Source organism: Kryptolebias marmoratus, linkage group LG23 (genome assembly GCF_001649575.2).
Source record: "Kryptolebias marmoratus isolate JLee-2015 linkage group LG23, ASM164957v2, whole genome shotgun sequence".
NCBI lineage: Eukaryota > Metazoa > Chordata > Actinopteri > Cyprinodontiformes > Rivulidae > Kryptolebias > Kryptolebias marmoratus.
Window position 1 is genome coordinate 10,498,989 of NC_051452.1, and position 10,565 is coordinate 10,509,553.

Here is a 10,565-nt window from a genome sequence, read left to right on the forward strand (position 1 = left end):
CCCCAAAAGAATATCAACGCCCCCCTTTTGAAAATATTGCTGCCAGCGCCCCCCGTCATCCTCTCAACGCCCCCCAGGGGGCGGTACCGCCCCCGTTGAGAAACGCTAATCTAAACTAAAGATTGCCATTCACAACAGAAACCAGCAGAGGGAGCCAGATCTTAGTATGTTTATCTTTCTAATATGACATGCATTTCACTCAAACATGTAAATGATAGTTTAACTGGTAAAGAAATATGCTTTAATCCTCCACACATACAGAAAAAAACATCTTTTATACAACTGCTTTTACTGAAAATGTGTTAAAAGAAATTCCTCTCCTCGCATCACATCAGAAGCAAACAATAAACAGAAAACAAAAACAGACTTTATCAGGTTTTCTTAAGCAAAAGTTCAGTTTTCTGGTACAAAGTAAATGTAACCACGAGGTATTTTATAAGATACGTTACACCAAAATGGTATGTGTGGGTATAAAGCTATGCATTTATTCCCATACATACTCATATACCCAATGTGCACTCACCTATCTGTGTATACATACCCATACACGCCCACACATAAATCCCATTTAACATGTCTGAAAACGTGTAGGAAGACGTAAAACCTGTTTAATTCTACTCCATCGTTATGTTTAGCATTCATCCAGTTTTCTGAGTCTTATTAGTTCATGAGAGGAAAAAAAGAAAAACAAAAAACCCAAACATATATGTAACGTATGCAGAAAGTAATCTTATTCTTATAGTAAATTTTAGAGTTGTAGATTCACATCCAGAGACATTCACCTCCAACTATACACTAATACTCATACACACACACACACACACCCAAACACACACACGCATTGCACCCCGAGAACACCCACACCCCTCCTCCCCCATCAGCCCCACCATGCTGCACTCTGACACCAAAACCACCCAAGTCCAGCGTCCTCCACCTGCCCCTACAATCAACAACAAACAATGTCAAAATCAACGCAACACAAAATAAACTAACAATCAGAGTTTGAAGAATATCATCCTGAGGACTTCCATCTAGCAATTAATCTTTTTTTTTTAATTAATCTTTTAATGATTTAAAGTCAAACAGTGATTATCAGTTTATCTAAACCTAAAGAGTTCTTTGGACAGTAGAGTTTATACATGAGGAAAAGGCTTCCTCCTTCCTCATCTTATCTTTACAATATATACAGTATATAATATATTATTAAAAATGTTTTGTTGTCAGGATGATCAATTTGGTTTAAATTTAGAGTAGAAAAATACAATAATATTGTGGAATACAGTGATATTTTCAGTTGAAACATGAGAATAAAAACTAAGGAAAAGTCATTAAATGGGGATAAAGGAGATTTGTTTCAGACGTGTAAAGATGTGATGAAGCTCATATTGTCTAAACTTGTGGTTTTAGACGACTTGTCATCAGGGAACTTTTTCCTGGGTGGAGGAAGAAGAGGCTGCTCTTCATCATCATTATTCTCAGCAGGTTGAGGCGCCTGAAGGAAGTAAAATACAGACGGTCAGACATGTTGGGGTCGGCCTTCATCTTAACTACATGTTTCCAGAAGCCAAAACTGCGTGTTAAAGTTAAAAGAAGCAGAACACCAACTCTGGAACTCTAGACCAAAATGTTAGCTAGAAGCTAAAAGTAGCCAAAGGCTGGCTTAAAGCTCCAAGTATCAAAGGTTAACTAGAAGCTAGAAGTTACAAAATGCTAGCTAAAAGCCAAAAGTAGCAGAACAGAAGCCAAAAGCTAAAAGTAGCATAAGAAAACAAAACTAGAGCCACTATGTTGAAGCATATTTTAAAGAGAATAATGTTCTTGAAGGAATTCAGGAGATCTTAATGTTTTTCTATGGAGAAAATATTCGTAAATAAAGTTAAATATTTTGAAAAGTTTAAAAGGTGCAACAACCAAAAGCCACAGCAGCCATCTACAGAATGAGCTGAACATTCTGATATATGAATGGTTAAAATAGTAGTTTGATTGTAAAACATGTATGGAAAAAACCCAGAACAATAGTTTGAGTGCTGAATCATCATTACACACAATTATATAAGATGTGTTCAGTAAATGTGTTTACCTTTTTAGGAAATTTAAACAACTTCTGGTTTAATTTGTTTTACATACAGTGAACAGTAAAAAAAAATCCTTATGGAGTTTTAAGATATTTTTAGATTATCTTCAGCTTGAAAAAACAATTATCATATTTTGTGGTCAGCGAAGTCAAAAACAACCTTTTCAGGTTCTAGTTTTAGCTGCTTCTATGAGGTTTTCCTTCAGTGCTGTGAGTTTCAGTGTGAACATGACTGATTATAAATAAAACATCACCCTCTAATCAGATCCCCCTTCTCCGTTTGCGCCGAACACAGCAAACAGTAACAATGATGATCAGCACCAGAACAAAACCTGATGAAGATGATAGCATTAGTTACAAGACATGTAGACCTCCACAGGTGTGTGATGTGTTCACGTTTAACTCCATCAAGGCTAATTTCAACATAATTCAGTGTAACTACACACAATATATTGCTGTAAGATATTCAGTAAATAGTTTAATTTATCAGTTTTGATTGAGAACAAACTCACCTCCTCCACCAGCTACAAAAAACCAAATACTAATCCCAAACAATTCGTCTGGGATACCTGGGAGAACTGTAAAAAGGAAACATAAAGAAGGTTCTCTGAAATATTCGTACCAAATTTAAAACACTTGATAATTGGTTCTTTTAGCCAAGTGTGATGAAATATGCATCTTTAAAACATTTTAAGTAACCCTGCTGTAATATATTTCACCAGAGAGTAAAAGAAAACTTGCATTATTGTTCTTAGTGTGTAAACAACCAACATGTCATAAAAAAGTCTCAATGAAACAATAGTGAGCAACTCCAGTCCATAAAACTTGTGTTCAAATTGTGTGTTTTCCATTTTCTGTGTGGGAAAAGTTCTTGTTTTGTATCAGTGTGCCAGTGATTGGCTGTGGGAATCTTATGAGAGGTCCTTTAGGACATATGACATGAAAGCAAGAAGAGTTTATGTCCTAAAGGGCCTCTCATAGTAATCTCCATATATACTTACTCTCAACAAGGCAGTCATGAGTTGAAGGATCGCTGGTTTTAGAACTGACTTTGTTGGAAACTTCACAAGAGATGTTTTTTGCTTTTGTTTCTGAAGCTTCTTTTTCCAGAGGGTTTGTTGTTTCTCTGATTCCTTTACCATCCTGAAGCCATTTAACCTGAGCATCTTTAGGTTGCTAAAGAAAAAACAAAACCTGACTGATTAGAAAATCAAAGTAATGAGCACATTTAAGAGATACAAGTAGAACTGAAAAAGTCTCATATAGAGCAAAACATTTTAAAAACTTTTTTTTTTCATATTTTAAAAATTTATAAAGAAAACATGAGCTGTGCGATGAGAAAATGTCTTTTTTCATGATCAGAATCATAAAAAAATTCAGCCTATTTTATGACTTCACTGGGCTTTTACTTTGAAAAGGCAAGGTGTAAGTTTTTGGACTCATGTTTTTCACCTTATCTGTGTTCGTTTGTCTGCCTGTTAGCAAATATCTCATGAACCGCTGAATGAATTTTAATGAAACTTGCAGAAAGTAATTGTTGGATGTACATTTATAACTGATGAACCTTTGGAGTCAACCCAATTCAAGATGGCAGCCACAGCCAGTTGACCTTAAAAAACCCAAATGTTGCTAAAAATCAGGTAAATTTACAGGTGTTGTCCCAAAGTTTGGTGTGGTAGTAGCTAAGAGTCATCTCCAAGACATGTTGCAATCGCTAACAAATTGTGCAAGAATAACTGTTGGTATCAACCGTGTCTGTCTGTTAGCAAAATATCTCATCAGATAGACAGATTTTGATGAAACTTTCAGGAAGTAATAACTGGATGTTCATCTAAAACTAGTTAACTTTAGGAGTCAGCTCAATTCAAAATGGCAGCCACAGCTAACTATCCTTGAAAAAAACACAAACAGTCTATCTTTCCGTCAGTTTTGCAGATATCAAGCTAAGGTTTGGTGTGGTAGTAGCTGAGAGTTGTTTACAACACATAATCTAAAAAGTTAAAAAGTTTCTGCAAAGTTTTCAATAATCTCTGTGATGCTACTCTGCTTTGTTAAAAAGATCCAAAAAAGAAACATTCTCACCTGACCAAGAACACATGTAAAGATGGCCTTTGACTCGTTACACTCCGTCGTTACTTTAGGATTCGACACAGGTTCTGAGTAGATTTGATGAGATGAACACAATAAGAAGCACTGATGATTTTAGAGTTTAAATAATTAAACATTACATTAAACTGTTGATCGATCTGTAGACATTTGATAAAAACTTCTGCTTTAACACAAATAACAAAACAAATCATAAAAAGATGTGAAGGGAATAATATGTGAACATCTTTAATTGGTAAATGAAATAAAGAGCGTGTAGATGTTCTTAATGACTGAGATCAGGAATAAAAAGAGAGGTGCAGTAAGTTAGATAAAAATACATGTAAAACAAGAAAATAAAGTCAGTTGGTACTTACCCAATACACACAAACGTGTTTTTGATGTAAAGGTTTGATGTCCATCTGTATTAAAAACTTCACAGGAGTAATCTCCTGACTGCTCCTTCTTCACATTTTGAAGTATGTAGGATCCATCCTTAGCAATATTTTGTGCTTTTCCTGAGGTTACCTCCTCCTGTTTTGCCCTAACTTTAACTTCGTTGTTATATTTCCAGGTCAGTCGTTCCCCAGGTTCCAGTTTGTGTCTCAGAGGCACAAAAACTTTTGTTCCTGTTGCATTATATTGGTCACAGCCATCAGAAAACCCTGGATTAGAAAGAAAAATGAAAGAAGGTTATGATGAAAAGTTTAGAAGATAGTCATGTTGAGAAAGTCCAGAATTATCTTATCAAAATCTACCAAGTTTACAATATATATATTTACAGTTTGAAAGAGAAAGAAATGATAATGACTCATGAAGGGGATAACTACTACAACAACATGAAACACATTACAACACATAGTTTTATAATTGGATGATTTATTGACAAAGTGTGCAGCAAATACAGAAATTGGGGTAGGCTGGAGGCGTGCTGCGGAGGGAGGGGTCGATGGTTTATGATGGTATCAGCTTTGGCGTCTCCAACGGACGCAGTGGAGTGATTAATGTGCAAACACAAAAAGACCATTTTTAAAAAAGTTTTTATGTGAGCCAGGACTGCTCCTGTTTCTTCTTGGAGGATCAAGTCCTGCATGACTTCATGGCTCAGATGCGACATTTGAATGTCCTCTTCCTCCTGTGGGTCTGCGATGCGTTTAATGTCTCCACACACACACATATAAAGATATGCAAACTGCATGCGTGCTGACGACATCTGATCATCTTCCGCTGAACTAATTTAAGCCACACACACACACACATTAGAGAACCCCTACAGCTCCGACTGTAACACTCGTAAACATTTGGCAGCTTCAGGACTCAGGTAGGCCAGTAAACAAGTTCATGCTTGTCCCTGTGGGCAAAACCTGTATGGTATCAGTTTTACTACTGAACCTGACTGAACATGTACAAAAATATCTAAAAATGAAAGTGAAAGTGGTAAGATAAAAAAACACTCTGGTCTTTTCCAAATGTCAGTTTTTACATGTTTCGATAAAATACTTTTTTTTGTTTTAATATTTTTAGTTTGGTTTTTACCCTCACCAAGAATAATTTGCTCCACCGAATTCCATTTAAGAATATGACATTTTTAAATAATCTTTTCGTCCAAGCATGTGTATTTTGCTACGAAATAATAAACTTGTACATATTTAATGTAGGATGTGTTCTTTCATTCAGCTTAATCAAATCAGACTAAAATTGACTAAAATAGCATCTTTTTGAATCCATTAGCTGGCTGATGATGCTGATTTCTTCCATCAAAATTGATTAAATGACAGCAGCTAGCAGTTAGAAGCAGTACACAAAGTTTAAATATATTAAAAATAACTGGTTTTATGAATTAGGTTTTAGGCGAATACACAGGTGTTTTTTATAGATGCTAAATATTATTTAAATGAACCTGTAAACAGCATTTAAATGTGCAGACTAACAACTAAACATTAAATTGACAGTTTTTCAAGGCAGGTTTTGCATTGACTTAGAATACCGTTGGAGTTAATTAGCCATCATTACTCAAGCAAAGAGACGTGTCTTACCGACTAATAAAAGACCAAAGGCGAGTGTCAGGACACGGGTAAACATGTTCACTGCTGTCTCACTACTCTCTTCTCCTTTTAAAATTTTTTTATTAAGACCAGACCTCTCCTGCAGCCGAGGGGACAAATCCAATAAAACTCTCAGATATGTGCAGGGAGTCTTTATTCCCGAACATCGGGCGGAGCCAACCTGACCCCTGATCCAGAGAAATCAAGTCTTGACAGGACTGATTCATGTCTCGAAGCTGCAGTTGTCAGGGCAGCGCGCACCAGCTGAAGAAATGAAACATTTAACCTGTTAGACATAAAGGTTTAAATAGTCAGAACCCCTGAAACAGGGAGCAGCAGAAAGAACTAACTACAACTTCTACTACATAAAGGTTTCAACAGTCAGCCATAAAGGTGGGAGTGAAGCAGAGGATGGCTGCCAATCTCCTCTCATCCAGTAATGTTAGACACCACTTCCTGTAAACGAGTTACAGCCTGTTATTGTGAATGAATGAAGTGAACCTGGGGCACAGATCTGCTGTCTTCTGAGGCTGAGGCATTTCCAACTTTACGCATGTGTTTAATAACATAATTACTGTAAACACAGAGGCACTCGGGGGCTTGGTGGAACTTAGAAACTATTTATAAAGTAGTTGATGACAAGAAATGAATCACTGCGGATCAACAGAGCGTTTCAGCCACAGTGTATGGGAATTTGATAAGTCTGTGAAGGAGCCATGTTTCTTGTTTGTTGTCCTCAAAATTATTCATACCCCTGTTCATTTTTGTGATCTTCTTTATTTTTGTGAAGAAATTAAAGTTTCTTGAATTATGTTTTGATGTCACTCTCTAAGTTGTTGTTCATTTAGCAATCATAGACAAACTTGGAAAAAGCATTAATTTCTTCACAAAAATAAAGAATATCACAAAAACGAACAGGGGTATGAATAATTTTGAGGGCAACTGTGTATTTGATAATACTGGCTGTATGTTTCTTTTTCTGTGATGATTACAGCAGAGTCAGGTACTGCAGTATTTAAGGTCAAGGGCTTGAACTGGCAACCTTTCAATTACAGGATGAACCCTTACCTCCTGAGCCACTGCCACCCCTAGCAGTTCATATAATAATAGCAGAGTTGATGGATTTGGTTATATTCCTTTACTTGCTGGCAAGGAGACAAGTCACTTGTCTGGAGTTGTCTGGAGTGGTGATCCTTCACCAACATTACAACAAGGTTAATCAATGTTTCCCCAATTTTGCTTCACACCTGTGAACCCATTTACATTATTGTTGGATGCAGTCAGGGTTAGCTTATCTCCTCTTTTGAATGTGAACCATTGACGATCTGGGAATCTCCCATCTTACATTCAGCTCTTTGCACATACAGTTTCACTACTTCATAAGTCAGTGTTGAAGGGCAAACAAGCGTTCATTTTACATTAAAGTCCTACCATACACATGATTTTATTAATGCTGAGCAAGATATGGATAAGGTTGTCCCATACGGTTGGCATGGCACGGCTCTGGGACGACCTGTCAGCCAGCTCCTTCTGAAAGGCTCTGGTCACAAGAAATCCCAGCATGCTGAGGTTTTGAACTGACATTGGTACTGGACGACGACTCCTAGTTTCCCTGTTTAAGGCTGAGGCTGCTCCAGCTGTGCCAAAGCTACCATTGCCGCAAAACTGCCATTGTTCCACAGTTACTCGCAACTTTACGCAGTTATTTGTGACCACGTGTCACTGTCTACACCGTGTCAGCCTTAGGAACCATCAAACGTGACTTGCTCTGAATTAACAGGCTGATCAAACACGGCTTTTTTCTTTTTTCTTAGTGAGAATGGAAATGTCCTTCAGACAATTCACATGCAGGGCTAAATGTGGTTCAGTTTCATCGTTCAGCTTTAAACCATAAATGAGAAAACGTGTTCAAACTCCCCTTGTGTTCAGTAAACCGAATGGAGTCACATTTTAGGGTATTTAGGCAAGTTTCAGTAGCTTTTAGCGAAAGTTTTCAGCAGTTTTTGTAGTTTTAATGATATTCTTCAGGTAGAAGAAGGGGGGTTTTTAGATGACATTCTGGTCAAAAAAAGGAACTCTATTCCTTTTGAGCTTTTGTTCCATGCTGCTTTATTTTCTAAAAGTGTTAGCTTTTTCTGTTTGAAAACTTCTATGTAAAAAATAAACACCAACATCATTTCCTGACAGATTGCAGAAAACTTTCCTGCCTGTTATGGATCAGATGTGATGTGATGAACCAGGCTGCCTGTCTGGGCTGGATTTGAATTATACTAATGGGAAATAAACAGATATTCTGAATAACTCTTGAAGGGTGAACTTAAGAGAAGCTAAAATGAGTACCAAGATCTGTTGGAAGGTAGAGGTTTTACCGTAAACTGTTCAATCCCAAAACAAATCTGAACATTTTGAAACTCAACATTGAACTTTCAAACATGAAACTAAATAGTTCCGTCTTATAGTTTGGACAAAGTCTGAAATGGTCAGGGTGACAGTGGGGTTATAGTTTCTTAAAAAAGAAAAATCTGAAGGATCAGAGACTTAAAAGCCTTAAAACAGGAGAGCTGAGTGTATTATTGAAGAGCTCAGTGGGTTAATTCAATTCAAATTCAATTCAAAGATACTTTATTAATCCCAAAGGGAAATTAAATGTTGTTGTAGTTCATAATCCTGGTTTTGTTAAAGAGTTGTTATAGATGTTGATGGCTGTGGGCAGGAAGGATCTCTTGTAGCGGTCTGTCCTGATGTGTCCTCGGTCCTGGTGTCCTCAAAGAGTCCCACCAGTTAATAGACTGCTATGTGATTTCTAAAGACGTGGGATCAAATCCTGAGACAGGATGTGTTTTTTAAACTGACAAACCTAAAGAGGAAACTGAAATGTGAGCAGAAACCTTCTTCAGCATCAGAACAAATGGCTCAGGATCAGAAACAGGTGGTTACCAACACTCAGCCTGTAGGTTCAACTCCTGATGACCGCTGAAAAGACTTTTATTTGAGCGACTGCAGTCAAGCTGAACTTTAAGACTGATGCAGAAAACTAAAAGTCAAAAGCTTCCACATCTTCCTCTCACATGTCTCCGAGGAGCTCAGGATAGAAAGACGACGCCTTCCTGTTTGGGAGACGTCAGATCAAATCTTCTCACTTTTCAAACTGTTTCACTAAACATCAAAAGTTAAAAGCGCTTCCAGAACCCATCTGAATGTGGAGTGGACTCAGTGGTGCAGCAGGAACGTCTGCGAGCAGAAGATACCAGCTGTGGAGATCCTGGGTTCAAATCCTGCCTCGTGTCCCGATTGGAACCACCAACAACAACCATTCCTGCTTACAGGGGAAGAGGAGGGGGCCGTGTCTCCTCCCTGACTTCCACACACACAAATGGAGGGGGGTTATGCCACACACAACCATCACTGTCTCTTTGCAGCTTTCACTCCTGGATCTCTGCACTTCAATCCTCATCATTTGGACTCTACAATCACATCAAACTCTCTCAATGTGGACTTCAAATCATCAAGGAACACCAGGTGCTTTACACCACTGCTTCGCTTCAACACAACCGGCTTCTGAAGGACATTCTTCTGCAAACTGTCTCTGATTGACACAAACCAGACAAAAAGAGTCCAACTTCACGTGACTTTCTTTGTTCAACACCTTGTCCAAACTGTCAGTGACAACATGTGGAGGAGAACATGCCGACTTTGCTCCAAACTCAAGAAGTTGATTCGTTTCAGGCTCCTGACAGAAATGTAGCTGTTGGCTGAAACACTTGCTGCTTTGAAAAGCCACAGTGCTGTTGTTCCATGTGGACAAAAGTGTCCTCCTTCAAACACCAATCATCTGCCCAAATCTAAAGAGCAAAGTCTGAACAGGAAGATTTTAAAGCTGAGCAGCTTTGAAGAGTTTCTCTGAAACTTCCTGCAGCTTAGAGCAAAGTCAGCGTGTTCTCCTCCTCGTGTTGTCAGCGACACTCTCTGCTGATGGTTCAGCAAACAAACTCAAATCAAACCATCTCTGGATCTGGACGACGTGGATCAGTGTTTCCACAAGTTCCACTTTGATCTGAATGGAGCTTTCAGAGCAGCCAGAAGTTTGCAGTATACAGCAGAAGCAAAACAGCAGTCTAAAGTCTAAACTTCCTGCTCTTCCTTCATGCTTTGAGCTCCACATTCAGTCAGTTTGATGTGATTCTAGAGTCCAAATCACTGATTGGTGTCAAACGGAAGTTACTCTGTAACTATGGTTCTGTGAATTCCTGGATGACTGCCAGTGGCAGTAAACAAAGTGGATATGTCTCCTCGCGCTCCGCGCAGGTCGAGAATTAATGTAAACAAAGTCACGCACGTGACACGTAGCTCACCTGGGCGTG

The 10,565-nt window shown here is 38.2% G+C and overlaps 1 long non-coding RNA gene across 1 annotated transcript; it reads right to left on the minus strand.

The window, feature by feature from the left end:
- Positions 1 to 154: 154 nt before the first annotated feature.
- LOC108246789 lies at positions 155 to 6,342 on the minus strand. Its single transcript, XR_001809047.3, has 7 exons — positions 6,196 to 6,342; positions 4,537 to 4,824; positions 4,157 to 4,230; positions 3,076 to 3,250; positions 2,587 to 2,652; positions 2,329 to 2,406; positions 155 to 1,492 (listed from the first exon to the last, which is right to left on the minus strand). It is a non-coding gene; the product is annotated as an uncharacterized LOC108246789 (long non-coding RNA).
- Between the last annotated feature and the right edge of the window lie 4,223 nt (positions 6,343 to 10,565).